Below are 16,310 nucleotides of genomic sequence, written 5' to 3'. Positions count from 1 at the left end.
CTTAACTACGCGTACATGGGAGACCATTAATTAAATCGGAGGAATGTTTGGCTAATGAGATGTCAAGTGAATATGTGTGTAATGAAGATATTAATTATTTAGTTCCTGTATGCATGGTATTGCTAACTCAAGTTGAACTTATTCACACTTGTTTGAACTACAGGGGAAAAGAACTACTCACGTTATTATACTAACTCTAAAGTCTTGCGTATGTACAGTTTTGTTCAAAAATCTTGAGCACACATCTTGTTTTAGAGGGCGATACTCTGGCAACTGCATTGACAAAATGGTAATACTTTGTCTTTAAATGAAGATAGTAGTTGGCCAAAGAAAGTTCACATTTATTTTGCTTAACTCGAACAGGGGGTAGGAATACAGGGCTTTTCAAAGAAAGGTGAGTGCTCAGGTTCTTTGAACAAGACTGTGCGTTAAGCAGTTGAGGACTAGCTTATCCGTCTGTGGCGCGGAAGACCAATTCTTGAAGGTAGCTCGTTAGGGTTGCGAGATCTTCCAATAGAAACATATACAGTTTCCGAGACGAGAATAAACTTTCATATTACCTTTCCGAGACGAGACAACCTGAATTCTTGTTTCAAAGTTCGTATGATTCGAGTTCTGCATTACGTTGTAGGTTCACGTTTCATATGGCCTTTATATTGAAGGGACGCTAAATTATAAAGTAAATAACCAATAATTGAGGGCTGGAATCTTGAATCGGACCCTCTGTCAAAAGACAATATGCTCTCCTTCTTTGTGTTCCAGGCTTGAATCTTCCTATAACTAACAGCATTGCAATAACTTCTAATAATGTTTTTATCGATTGCAGCAAAGCACTTTCACATGAACAAATATAAGGTTATGTACACTGCTAATACAACAATTGGCAGTAAAACTTTTTCTTTTCTTGCATTATTTCATAATATTCTTTAATTATATTTTATTTAATGTTGTTAAGTTCCTGTTCTTTTAATTATTGTATATTCTGTAAGTTGTGTTTTCTTAATTTACCCTCCTGCACTTGCTACTCCTTATAGAATAAAAATATCCATATCTGTTGAAACATTCACATATTTTACTTTCTGAAGTTCTAGGACGCAATCTAGTGTACAAAATAATACTAGATAGCAGTCCACTTAATTCAGAGTTGTTTTGCCCCTTACGAAACCGAATAAATGCACACAGTACATATTTTCAGTAAATAAATAAACATCTTTATGTGAGATACAAACGGGAAAGAATTATGTTTTTCTTGAGAAGAAGTACGTCGCGAAGAAACAGGAATATGTCAACGCTTCAGTATGTATATTGTATCTTAAAAATTAAATTATTAAAATGTAAAGTTTAAATAAAATATTAAAAATATATCTGGTTAGTGTAAAAAATATACATTATTGCTACGTTTATCAATAATTTTTGTTTGAAAGTTATGAACTTGTATTTTTATATTTCTATATATAAGATGCGCAAAAACTATAAGGTAAACAAACTTGTTAACAAACACTAAACAACGTTACCGTTGTATGACAATCCTGGAAAGACTGTTTTCTAACCTCCAGGTCGGTAGCCGGCCCCAAAATTTAGGGGGGGCGGCGGTAGAAGTTAGGGGGAGCGATCCAACCATACTATAGTTCATCACCATATTATAGTTCATTTTCAAGCCTACCGTGAAAATTTTAGGGGGGGACCGCCCCCTAGACCCCCCTTAGATACGGGCCTGCTAACCTCCCTATTATTGCCTACTCAAGTCGATTTTCTTCAGTTTGTATCTGGGTAAGCGTGTGTTAAATGCACTGTAGTGTGAAGTTGTTGTACGAAATGTTTCATCGCCGGCACGATACACTTTATGAAGTTGTTGCTCCTTACTGCAGTAGCCTTTTTCTGTTGTCTTGTACTCGGAGGCGAATCCTCACAATTTTTTTTATACTGCTTGTTTGCTCTTCTGTAAAAAAAAAAAAAAAAAAAAAAAAAAAAGATAATATTTGCAATACAAGCACACACATTACTCATTTTCAGGTCTTTGGTTAACATTAACATAAACCTTTGTTTTTATTTTATCTTAAGCATGGTTGACAGTTAGTACGTGGTTACAAATCTATCAGCATTCACCACTGCAAATTTTTTTCTTCATATTTTCCATATTCTTTAGAACCTTCAAGCGAGTTCTGACTTTGTGTTTTTTTTTCTACATTTTGGAGTCCATATTTCAAACGGTTGTATCATTGATACACTTGAAGTCTTGATAATGCTGCGCCACCATACAGTGTCATCACCATCTGCAATGTTTCGGTAAAAGATTAGTCTAATTTGTAACAAAACTTTATTGTAGAATGTTGCTCTATTTCCATGAGCGTGTTTGGTACAACGACTTCATACTACATCCATTTGTCTCAGGCTTACCCAAGTACAAACTGTATGAAACCGGTATAAACAGAAACTACGTAATAGGAATGTTAGACACAAGTGTTTCCAGTGTTCTCATACTATGTTCCAGTGTTTTCAGTTACTTTTTTAAGAGAATTGGCTGTTTTTGTAGAAGTTCTTGTACTTTAAGGGTGCACCTTTTATACTGTATATAAATAATAATAGCATCAATATAAATAATTTAATACTGTTGAGATGGTATAATCGTCTGTGGAAAACTTGGAACCCAGTGCCATATAGTTATCAATCGGTGCATAAGTACTATCAAGCGAATTAACAAATTGTGCTTCATCAGATTTAAGGTTAGTCTTCAAAATTAATAATTCATTTATCTCAGTACCCCTTTTTGGTGTCTTGACATCATTTAAAAAAATAAAAACAAAAATTTTAGAAAAAATCTGTACTGTATTATTAGTGTCATACAGTAAGTCCAAAGATGAAACATAAGATCTATCTCAGTCAGTATGTCTCACGGAGCTAAACACAGTGATACTTGTTTAAGTGTAAATTTTCAGGCGTACACCGTTAAAAATACTTTCTTAAATCTGAGAAACTGTTTCTTATCTGTGCACCGAGAATATCTTTTCTTAGAAACAAGAGTTTGAAACTCTCATTAATGAGAAATGGAGAAAAGTAGATGAGGTTATATAAAGCAAAACGAGAAAATATACTGTTCCTTTCCTTTACGAATGAAAATTGCCAAATCTCATTTTTAAGAAAATATTGTCTCGGTGCACAGATAAGAAGCGGTTTCTCAAATTTAAGAAATTATTTTTTACAGTGTAGTCTTAAAAGAAAATTGAGAGAAAACTGATTAATATGTAATCAATCTTTATCTATTATATACTTGTACGATATTCCCATTACTATTCGGATGAAACTTAAACTTATTAAAAACTAGTTTCATCGAGATTTGTATTACGTCACTGGGAAGCACAAGTATATCATATCGTGCTGAAAAAATTACATGTTTGAGGGTTAATTCTTATCTGTAGTTTTAGAGCAAACCAAAACAGGAGAATGTTTATTGCACTAAATTGAATGTCGTTTATTCCCAGTAATAATTGGTCTTTATTCTACCCGAATAGTTTGGCACTAGACTGTACACAGTTTACAACTTCTAAATTTAAAAATCATGATTAAAGAAATTTGTGCATATTTGGCAAGGCAATGGCAATAATCCTCGGCCATTCAAAGGCTACGACAAGCAAGCTGATTGATGGAAATCTTGTCAGCAATGCCCAACAGTGCTATGTCAAGGAAGTCGCTTAATGGAAATCTTTTAGGCAATGCTCACCGGCCCAACGGTGTTATGAATAGGAAGCCACTTATTGGAATTCTTTCTCGGGTGATTGTCCCAACGTTGGCAGCAAATTACGACTAAAATTTGTCATACGAAAGCGAGATTATATTGTATTTGCGTCATCGCTACACCAGGATCCAGCGCGAAAAGTTTGTACTTGTAAATAATGTGTGCATATCATACTAAATTCTTATTTGCGTGGAAGACCCGCGTTCGATTCCCGGCGGGAGCTCATGTGGTTCGGGTTCACGTTAATCAGTAGGTCCCGTCTCATATAGTCTCGCTGCTGAAAGTGATGTTAAACTCAAAATCAACTAAACTAAACTCGTATTATTGTAGATTCAATTTATTACTTCAACTCTATTTGCACAATGCAAGAACCGCACAATCATCCTAACAAGGAATGAATGAAAATAAGAACTGTGAGAACTGTTTGTCCATCATTTTCTCTAGGCTTAATTTGGGAGTAATTTGCAAGAAATCCAACGAAGTAGCCATTGGCAGAAAAAAGGCGAAAACTAAACATTACAATCAACAACTGCCCGATTCAAGGGGAATTGTAATTTTGAAGGAGTAAATTCAGGTAGGCTGCATGACCAACATGTACAGAGCATGTAAGCTACCCAGACAATAGTGGCAATTTGCCACGTTTTACAGTTGAGTAACTATCAAATGTATTATTAGATAATGGTTCATATTAATAGCAATTCAATTAATATTACGTCACTATTTCGTGTAGTTTAAATATCAGGCCCGTAGCTAAAATAAGACTAGGTGGCCTACCCACTCTAGATTTTCCTGGCGCCCGAGATCACAATAAATAACAAAAGTGCAATTTATATATTTTTAAGATGTGTTTTATCTTAAATTCGTTTTAAAATATGAGATACAGAAGTACAATAAAAAGAGAAAGGAAAGAGTGATAGGTAGCGAGAACACTTATTTTTTTAATGACATTTTTACACAAATTCCTTAGTAATTTCTCAATGATTATGATATGAACTAATGTAGCGGGTAGATTTGAATCATAAGTAATAAGCGGGATAGCGCAAATACATATATATTTAGAAAAGTTCAATATCAACCAAGTGCCGAAACCAACGAATTGGGACTGAAATTAGAACGTTTTTTTGTCAGTCTCGATAGACATCTAGGATATAGCATATAAAAATAATGAGATTGACAACTTCAGAAGCAACAGATTTTTTAAATTATTATTATTTCTCAAGACAGCTCTGGGTAAGGATTTTTGTTTTTCTATTTCTAGAGAATAGGAAACTGTGTTTTAGATTTAATCGGTGCTTTCGAACAAATGCTTACAAATTTCCAAAGTTTGTGAGGGGGGAAGAAATTGTTATAGTACCAAGGAATAGTGCTACTATAACGTGCAGATTGATATGACTAACAACTATAGGGTCCAAAAGGATGAATTTAGTTGTGGAATGAAACATAGTGCGACTGATAGAGGATGTGAAAATATGTGTATGTGCAAAGTTATAGCGGCTAAGTGCCATAAGAAACGGAGGGGGTCAAAGTTGATGGGAGAAGGGCTATGCTGTGTTATTGAAATACAAGTAAACTGTTGAATCTTGAAACTAGTGAAAGATAGACAACTCAAACGTGGTAGTTTCACATATTGGCAAAAGAAGAATGATCAGAGTAGATCATGGACCTCTGCCGCCATCTTGAAATCCGCCATTTTGAAATATATTTTTTAAAAATGGAAAGGTAGTCATGTGATATATCAATTAGGGCCAACATGTTCTCAAAAAGTCAATTATGAACTTTAGTGATCGTTAACTGTACCTATTTGCAAGATTTATGATCATCTTTATAGTTATTTACGAAAATCTAGGAAACTGATACTCGTATGTTGAAAGTTTTGTTCGTGATTGCTTCGCCTTCGATTATTGTGACAATATTGGTTCCCAAGTTCGGAACTTGCAATCATGATCCATCGTCGGAGGACACAACAATTGTGTCTTGTGCTGACATTGGCACAATAATCGAAGGCTTCATATTTCAAACAAACCGATCAAACATACTGCGACACGATAGACACTCGAGAAAGCCATCTCACCCCGATAACTTATTTTCCGTTACAACTTCATTGCTGTATTCGACTGCAGTAGTCCACTTTTCATTTAGATATCACATGCTACACTCATCCTACACTCATCCTCATGCTACACTCAAGCTACACAGAAGTAATAATTGCATTCCAATCTATCAGATCTTATTGTGTTATGGTCTATATTAGTAAGTATGTCATTTAACAAAAGGTAGTCAAATAAATTCCACATTATTTTCGACCAAAAGTGCAAGAAACAAAACAACAGCCACGTAGCCAAGGGGGGGTCCGGGTCCCCCCTTCGAGGCCAAAAATGAAAAAAATAAGGAAGGATGAAACAAAATGAAATGAGAAAAAGAAGTATCAGAGTTAGAAATAAACTACAGGAAGCTTTTGGTCACTCTTTTTATGAGGAGATTTGTATTACTTGCAATTCATGGTGGCGAAGTGAGCGAGATATCCTGCAAGAGTCAGGGAATTTGAAATTTCTAGAAAAGTCACTGATTTTTCAGAATTTCTAGTCAGGGAGATTTCAAGCTTCGGAAAGCATAGTGCCGTTCTGTAACAGCGTGGATATTTTTTATCATACAGTAATTTTTCGTCATCGCATCCTTGCAGTATCAAACATGTTATTTCAAAAACAATTTTCTACTGCTCCTTTAACCTGTCATTTGGAAAAGACAGTAGTTGACGGAATAATAAAAACAAAAATATATGTGGAAAGAAAGTTCTGTTAACATTTGATACAACAGAGATAGGAACGCAGATATTGTAAAATATTTTACGACATTATTGAGTATGTGCTTTTTATAATATTCAATATGTACTTTATAAAATAGTTGAGGTCATAATGAAAGGAAAATTGTTATATTTGAATAAACAGAGGAAGGACATAAATATTGTATAATCTTTTTCAATATATTTGTTTTATTATTTTACTCGAGATTTCTTCATAGTTTGTTATTGAAATACTTACCAACATATCCTCATTTTATTGTCCTAATAAACCAATATATGTTGATAGTAAAGTAGTTTAGATTAATCGAGCTCCTGGGTTTTCAGAATTTCATGTTACGCCCCCTCCCCTCCCGGCTACCAAATCCTGGCTAAACGAACCAATATATATTCCAGTAAAATAATTTAGAATGATCGAGCCCCTGGTATGATGACCACATTATTTCATGTCACGGACCCCATCCCCTTCACGAAATCCTGGCTACGTGCCAAATTAATTTAATTTGACATTAACTTAAAATTTAAAAAGAGGAAACTGGTCTTATATAATATAATTTGAATTTGATTCCAGTAAAACTCTGGAACGCTTGGAGCAATTTCAAGCAAACTTGGTAACCATATTACTTACAATCTGGAAAAAATTACTGTTGCTGATAGAGCTTTCAGCAGGTGTAGTGAGAGGAAGAAGGAGCATATAACATTTCCCTTTGCGAATCGAATCCGGGAATCCTTGTACGAAATGTTATTTTTAATGCAGGGTATCTGCTTATATTATTTTTAATGTATTGTTTGGGTAACATTATAGAATGATCTTCCTTTATTGAGGTGAAATACAATATATTTTAAAAAAATCAAACTTTAGACATTTTAATATTTTCTCAGCTGGTATTGCGTGATTTCTTAGCCATAGAAGTTCTTTAATTGAAACAAATTTAGAAGCAGCGGCCTATCCATAAGATTCAGCAAGTTAGCGTTCATTGTTTTAAAGATTTTTAATCACAAGAAAGAATTTCTAACATGAGTACTTGTACAGGAATTGATACCAAAATATATTTCTTTCTTGCGATTGTATTCAATTACTAAAAATTATATATGTCTGCGCCTACAGTGGTCAATCTGTTGAATTCAACTCATTCTTCCATTCCAAAAATATAGGGTATTTTCCCACTGCAGGCATAAAGAGTCAATAAAGTTAAGATTCTCAGAAATTTTACTTTCAAGTCTTTGGATTGAGAAAACTTAAATGGTGCAATTTAGGGATAGACATTTATCTCCTTCTGTGCATTTTCGAAGGTATGAGTCTTCTGCGCATTAGATCATCAGTATGATATCTCCTACAAATAAATTTTTAAATCATATTTCACTGAAATTAACTTTTCGAAGGTATTTCTTTTCTTCCTGTGTTTTTCTCTTTCCAACACCGAGATTATATGAATCGCGAAGTTAAATATTGATATTGAATTCAGACTATGTGCATTCCTACTTGGACCCAAATACTGATTTTCCAAAATTGAATTTATAACGAAGCACTAGTTTATATATAAACTATACGTATGTGCAAAAGTTAAGAATAAAATGGTTTGAAGTAATCATCATGTGGAAAAAACAGAAAACTAGGCCTATATTAGTTGGATGTGAAGTTTTTGATTGTAAAAAGCTGAAAACAGTGTGGATAAGGTAGATAATGGGCAACACGGACAATACCACGGACCACTGAAGTCATGTGGTATTCCACAAAAGAAAGGGAACATCATTAGGATGTGTGATCTCCCATGCGTTGCAAAACATACAGCGCAATCTGATCGCACGCTTAGAATGATGTTATCAATAAGGGCTAAGATTGGCTTGCCATTCTTAGGTCAGTGCTTTCTTGAGCTTGGGCATGGATCTTGGAGTCATGTAATGGCGTTCTACTAGAGATTAGTCTTATGATCGACTTATCAACTATGCAAGCTCAATGGAACCCATTAAATTATCACCCATTAAAATAAGCCCCACTTCAACCCGAAATAGACGAACCTTCTGGTCTTGGATGTCATCCCGATACCGTACACCTGTGATTTATCCCATGGAAAGACATGCAGGAGCGTGATAGATCCCAGGAGACCCCACTCCACACCATGATTCCTTCACCCTGTAATGGTCCAGTTAAGCAATGTTAAACAGTAGGAGTCATGTTCTAAGTTCTGCCACCTGTCCAGATAAATACATGCCCAGAATCACTTGTGAGACTAAATCGAAATTTATCTGTGAACACAACATAACTCAAATGCTCCTGGGTCTGTGTGTGATGCTCTCTGCATTAATTCAAATGGGTTCCCCTTTGCAATGGGATCAATGGGACATACCTTGCTGGTCGTCTAGCATGCAGGAGCCCCTTAGCTAGTAACGATGGTTCCTGTAGCAGCTGCAAGATCTCTATCGAGATCTGAGGTGGTGCTGGTTTATTTTGCCTGGTTGTTACTTCTTGAAAAGTGTAATTCAATTCTTGGAGAAACGTCTCCACTCCGCGGGAACTTTCGGCAAGAACTTGAAGTAACACTCTGAGGGAGACTGAGTTCACCCATCACTTCCAACTGGGTGTGATTCCTCTTCAGTAATGTTAGGAAGAATGAGTTTAATGAGTCTTCTGCGCATCGGATCATCAGTATGATATCTTAGCATCATTCTCCTACAAGTTCACTGACAATAGGGTTAACAATAAGGTTATGTGACTCCTAGAACACATTTTCAGTCGTGTTGACACATACCCGACGTCAATGAGTGCATACAACGCCATAAAGAGGTAACATTGGGAATCATATGTGGCAAACAGTAACCTTGTACGAGCAAGGACTCATACACGGATACATCCAATGCATTTATGATATTTCGAGCAACAGCTTATATTCAACACACTGGCGTAATTTGAAAAACATATGAAGCAATTACTCCCCTTGAGTTTAAGAAATACTTGTATTTTAATCAATTGTAGACCTCTAACATACTAAACCTGAAACTCTTATGTCGATGGAAAACCCTCTTTCTCAATCTGAAATGATGCTACTGATGGCATACTGCATTATTCTGAAGTACTACACGTGAGTGCAGTATCACTAAGAGTACGGCATTGTTTGTGTAATAATAACTTTAAAGGTGGAATGCAATTTTTCTTCCAATAAAGAGCGAAACACTTGGTGGCTAACCAGATGTCCGGATTTGCCGGAACAATCCCAGTTTTCCGCTAGCTATGTGTGCGTGAAGAACATTTTTCGAGGCATCGATATTTTCCGGTTTTTAAAATATCACTTTGCTTGAAGAAACTTAAATATTTTAACAGTACAAGAACCTAGAAAAGTAGGTTAATCGTTGATAACACCTGAAAAATAGTGAAGTTTGTTTTGTGAGGTTCTGGAATAATGTTTTATAATGATCGCGTGTTGTTTAATGAACATGTGTTGAACTGAAGAAACAGACCACGTTAATGTGGAAATATTAAAAGCAGTTAACCGTAGTTGAAAACACACTTTCATTATTTCTGTTCAGAATTTTACGTTATCTCATGTAGAAAAAGGGGACACAAAATTCATTCTTATGAGAAATATAATTATGTAAACTGTAATGTAAGTTAAATATCCTTCATTTGTCTTTTATACAATTGCCTCAACTAGTTTTAATGTCTGCAGATTTTTTTTGTTCTTTTAAGTACAGTTTTGTTAAAACGTTATCTTGGACACACACATTGCTTTAGAATGCGATATTTTGGCAACAGTAAGTGGAAAATTCTAACATTTTGACTCTTAATAAAGAACTATATTAGCCAAAGAAAAATTCATATTTGTTTTAAAAGATTAAATTTCCACTGCAGATAAAAGAGTGCACGACTTTCGAAAGAGAGGAAGATAGCCAGGTTTTATTGAATACATCTACATATTGAACTATATAAGGGAAGTATCATTCTCTTTTCTTCAAATAAACAGGGACTTTAATGGTTTGATTTATCGTAGTCATATCTTTTTTTAAGTTTAGTTAAATTTTCCTCGCTTTGCCAAAATAAAATTTTATTATATTCTATATAAATTTAATATATATTCTATATAATTTATATTCTATATCAATTTTTCAGAATTAAACTTTCAAAATTTAGCATTGCAAAAATTGACCTCAATGAAATAAGGGATATTAAGTTCTAATTCCTCAAAAAAAAAAAAAAAAAAAAAAAAAGTAATGGTTTAAAAAACAAGATGAAGCAGGCACTTAACAATGTTAATCAATCAACACAGAGCATTTGGGTTTTGTTCAAGAGACGAAGAAGAAGTAACTTAAAAGAATAAAATATTCAACAAAAGTGTTAGAAAATAATAAATATTCTTAACAATAGAGTCATTTCAGATTTTGCTAGGGGTCGGCAGGGCAAGGTTGTCCACCGACATAAGAGTCTCATGTTTTTTGTTAGTACGTTACTATACAATTTATTTATATGATTTTCAAACCTAAGGGGTCATGCAGGGTTGTCAACTTTTCTTAAGAAAAAATCGGGACAAGACAATCGGTGCTGGACCGGACATTCATCATTGTATGTCAAAAATAACTTTTTAACTTAACGTCAAAGAACACAATAATACTGAAGAGCACAGGTTAATGTAAATAATGCGATTGCTCGCCAAACAAAAAGAGAAGGAGAAGACGCCGACACTGGTGGTGGGAGATCTGGCAGACGGTCGGTACTCGGTACAGTTAGGTCGCGGCTACCCGCTGAAGTGAGCGCTAGTGTTACTGCAACTGCAATTGCTTTTATGTAGACGTTGCAAAAACAATATTTTTAGAGCTGCATGGAATACACTATCATCATAATAGTTTGGATTATCAAGCTTAAACAATTAGGAAATAATTATAAAAGAAAGACGAGCTGCTAACTATATTTTCATGAGTTAAAACAAATTTTGAAATTGATTCTATACATAAAACTGTGCGTGTAAAAGAATGTCATTCCTTTGTTTAAAAAAAATGGCCCAGTAGAATATTAATTAACTTTGAAAATTGATAAATCGGGACAATATGCGTCCCGATGAGTGTCCAGTCGGGACGCGGGACAAATAAGTCAGAAATCAGTACAATCCCTACAGAATCGGGACAGTTGGCAACCCTGTGGTCATGTGCTTCTTAAATTTCCTGGCTCTCAAATTACGCCCCTGATGTTAACTTATAAATGACTGGGTAGCAAGTCTTTGGATGCTGTAGTTAGTGAAAATATTTATTATCTACCTACAGATTGCAGTAATAATTAAACACAAATTGTGTTTAATATATAGTTATCATTGAGAGCATTAAACACATATCTAATATCGAATATAGTGAAATAGAAATCTTCTCTATATGTGTTAGTGAAGAGCTCATCGGTTTGAATCAGTTATGACAAGATGTATCTTTTCCTAATAACTGACAAAATTTAAATGTCCTGTTGTTGAAAATTGACTGAAGGTCATGAACAGAGTTCGAAGGATTTTACTTGAGTGTGTCCAACTCACCAGCCTATTCTGCTATTTCTAAGTATTGGTTTGGTGTGAATGAAATACCCAGCTTGATTTCTGGTAAGATACTCACTTCTGTTACAAAACACAGGATTGGACTACGGTCACGCATCTAACATCATAAACCCTATACATGTCTATCAAAGACTGATATACCCAGGCATGATAGAAATAAGATATTCTACCATGTACCCAGGTAATCAGGGGGTAGCGTGTTGTTGTCGAACAAGGTCGTATGAAAGTGCACAATCGAGAACACACTATTTCAAGTGATTCTTCTTTGTGAATCCAAAGTGACATGTTCTGCATAAGAAAAATATGCATTTGGATCAGAAATGGCGAATGAACTCACCACTCGCAGTTCCTTTCTTAAATTTCATTCGGCTGACAGCATTGAAACATCATTTCAGGATACTCTTCTCAAGAAGAGTGTTGATGCAATTGCAAACAAATTAGGAATATTCCATACTACTTTCATTCGGTGACTCGGTGAGGAAAAAGTTGGGCTTGTGGTTGCTACATGAGTTGATACTGGCCAATATAAGAATCGTCGTCAGGAAGAGTGTTGTTTGCTGAGTATACGGAATAACCGGGCAACTTTCCTGCATTGAATTGTCACTTTTGATTCTCTACGAAATTTGTAAATGGTCCAGACAATGTTTGAATCTTGGTCAAATTCCGCAACAATTTACAAAATTCCAAGAATCTGTTGTTGCTAATATAGTAATTTATGGCAAGGTTGATCCATCATATGTTTCTCCCTTTAGTTGAAACAATCACTGCAATTCGTTACGGTGCTTAATTTCATTAAACGAATCGCAATATTGCTCACATGCATCCAGAAATGCTCAAAAGGCATTGTGTACTTATGTTGTACAACAATACACTCGCAAACGTCACTCAATAAGAGATTGCAGAATTAAATCCTTCCTCACCCACCGAATTCTTATAATGTCTCTACCATCAACTACCAACTGATTTGGCATCTTAAACACTTCTCGGAAGGGAAGACCTATGACGATTGGACTGCACAACTTGGTGTTAATATAAAGACTTCTTCGCATCATAGAAACCAGGCCATTTATTATTACCACAAAATCCAAATGTTAGCTGAACTATGGCAAAAGTGTATGTGTTTGTCAACGGCGATAATATTGATTAAGCATATGTTGTTGTTTTTATGTTTTAGGCCTTTGGAAAGAGGTACTTCAATTTGGATATTTCATTTGTACCAATCTAATACTTCGCCAATTTACTGTCTTTACTGGGTCGACACCAAAAAATAGACATGTGAACAGGGACTGAGTACAGCTAACTCAATGACTTAAAGAAGTTTATCCATGAATGAAGGTATTATACTTTTGCCAATACAGTAATTTTTTAAAAAATTACATGTTATTTTAATATTATAATTTGTCAGAAAATAAGAAGAAAAAAGGAAAGGGGGGTCCACGAATAATCAGCAAAGTGGATAACCCGACCGCGCAGAAACTAGAATTTACTATAATTATATAACAGTCAAGCTCCACAGCTACGATTTTTTGAAGTAGAGTCACAAAATCTACCGTAAGCTGTTCAACACCATAGTAAACCAGTTTCATAAGTTTCAAAATTACTAAAAAAAACGAATATATATATCCTTGGAAGGAAAATCTTCTTAGTTTAACTCAGTATCAGGCGTATTTCAAAATATGGGAAGTATTTAAGAATGTCAAAATCCGTCCGTCTGTCTGTCACAGGATTTACCTGCGAAACGGGAATTCTGACGAGAAGTGCATTTTTAAATTCGAGACAAAACAAGATACATGAACCGCAAATCGTGTCATTTTCATTCCATTTTGTAGCCGAGAGTCGAGAAAGTTCTCGAGTCTCGTGGAAAGGATTCTGATAACTTCTAGACGAAATTTAGGGCGGGAGGGATCAGAGTTTAAATTTTGTACTTAAATTTGTAAAAAAAGATTAGAAAAGCTTCCCGAGAATCGAATCGGCAGAACAAAGAATTTTCTAGAATCGAGACGAGATTATATTTCTACAAAATGTACCTTGTCTCGTCTCGCTGGCAACACAGGGCTGTCGGCAGAGGAAAACCGACAAGAGATGGTGAGAAATCTAATAGTTTATTAATATTATATGCTATATGGAGGCTATTATGGAGGTTATTAATATTATATGAGCAAAATTACTTAAGTCATATTGAGAAATCATTCAAAAACCTTCAACAGTAAACTACTTCTTGTGAATTTGTTCATAAGAAAGGACTTAACCCGTATTGTAAGGTTACTAATAAAATATACATTTATGAAATATAAACAAAATCGCCTGAGTCGTTTTCAGAAAACTGTCCGAAAATAAACTCACCCATAATGAGTAATCTACTTCTTGTGGATTTTTCTAGGACAAATGAGTTATTATGAACTACTTATTTATAGGCCTAATATATTAAGAAAATCAAATCTGTTGGTGAAGAAAACGCTGAAAGAAACCCAACCCCAAAAATAAAGTACAACTTGTGGACTTTTTCGTAATAAATTAGTTGTATCCATATTGTGAGGTTAATAACGAAACATTTATTTGTAAAATATGAACAAAAATCACCTTAGTTGTTTTTGAGAAAATTGTCCGAAAAACTGACTTTCAAGAACTACCGTTTGTTGGTTTCTGGAAGAGAAATCAATTACGCCATAGTGTAGTGTTACTAATAACATTCATATTTATGAAATACGATCAAAATCTCTGGAAACTTTATATATATATAAAATCGTCCAGAAAGAACCAATCCCTTTTGGTTTCTTCCTACAAAAAATCAATTTACACCATTTTATAGACTTGTAAATGAAACTTTGATTTATAAAACATTAATAAAATCGTTAGGGCGTTTTTTTCCTTTTAGAAAATTGCATTTTAATTTTCACCAATCAGTTAACTACCCTTTTTTTTTGGCGTGGGTAGGAAAAAGTTCGATAAACACCTCTCGAAAATCTTACAAAATCTTAAGTTTAAACTTTCGTCTCAATACGCCGAACGCTTATTCCTGTAGGCAAATGAACATTTTTCCATTGAAACCAGGGAGTAAAAGTGAGGGGAAACACGGGGGGACGTCGTTCCCTCACTTCCAGAAAATATCCGTGGCATCCCCCTACTTTCTAATAAAATTACAATGGGCAAAGATAGGCACGGGGGACGACATGATGTCATGCGTCCCCCTACCTCTTCAGATCCACTTTTACCCCTGATTGGGACAAACACAATAATATACAGACAATAAGAAATATTTTTTTCAGAATGTAGGAACTATGAAACATGTAAATCCATTAAAATTTCAAATCCGATTTTTTTTTTTTAGATCACAACACTTTCTCCTTTTCTAACATTGTTGTGCTTAAGTGAATAGAAAAACAAACTAGTTTCATTTTATTTTATGCAAGTGCGATAGAATTGTAAATTGTAGTAATCCAATATCAATGCCAGTTTCAGTAAGTTCTGAAATGTAACGTGTGCTTGTGATGCTGAATTAAATAAAATAAATGAAGTAGAAATAGTTCTGGCTATATCTTAGGTGTTAACTCTTTAGTGACTTATGTAGAAACCGAAAGTAGTCAAATCTAGAACTTTCAGTTTCAATTGTGGAATAAAGGCGAAGATGTTCCTGCTCTTCTGAAACCTATTTTTGGGGAATATTGAAATTTGCAGTGGTTAAATCTACAACTTACATTTTGACAGAGAAAAGGAGCGAAGGTGAAACATATTCTCCGGACTTTGAATCTATATCAAATATATATATCAAATATATATATATATATATATATATATATATATATATATATATATATATATATATATATATATCATTTAACTACCATCTTATTTCTTATGAACTTAGCTTTAATCTGTCACAAGACTCTAGACCAGACAGAGATTTTGTAGAAAGACTTCTCATACTTTCAAATAGCATAGTTTGTAAGTTTAAACATGAATTTTGTGAAGTATCGAGAAGGAAACAGATGGAGTTGGACACTCGTTGGACATTCATATATTCTGATTAAACTCTTAATGGCAGCTAGAGAGTTATTCATAGTGGCAGATCGAAGATTGGACGGGAAACATTGCTTCTAAGGAAGTAAGTGTAAGATAAATAACTAATACATTCTGACCAGAGTAATACGGTATAATTATTTATTAAAACGAAAATAATGTATTACCAGTTTCAACCAGGCACGTAGCCAAGGGGGGTGTCCGGGGGTCCGGACCTTCCCCCTTTCGAGGCCAGAAA

At 34.6% G+C, this 16,310-nt stretch overlaps 1 long non-coding RNA gene across 5 annotated transcripts in view; it reads left to right on the top strand.

Annotated features, from left to right (window-relative positions):
* The window catches only part of LOC145664344 (uncharacterized), a 563,008-nt gene that overhangs the window by 435,185 nt on the left and 111,513 nt on the right, over window positions 1-16,310 (top strand). The gene's annotated exons all lie outside the window — the stretch shown is intronic.

Source organism: Thermobia domestica, chromosome 11 (genome assembly GCF_964235325.1).
Source record: "Thermobia domestica chromosome 11, izTheDome1.hap1.1, whole genome shotgun sequence".
NCBI classification, from domain to species: domain Eukaryota; kingdom Metazoa; phylum Arthropoda; class Insecta; order Zygentoma; family Lepismatidae; genus Thermobia; species Thermobia domestica.
Note: the sequence above shows the minus strand (reverse complement) of the source record. Positions and strands in the feature narration are given on the sequence as shown.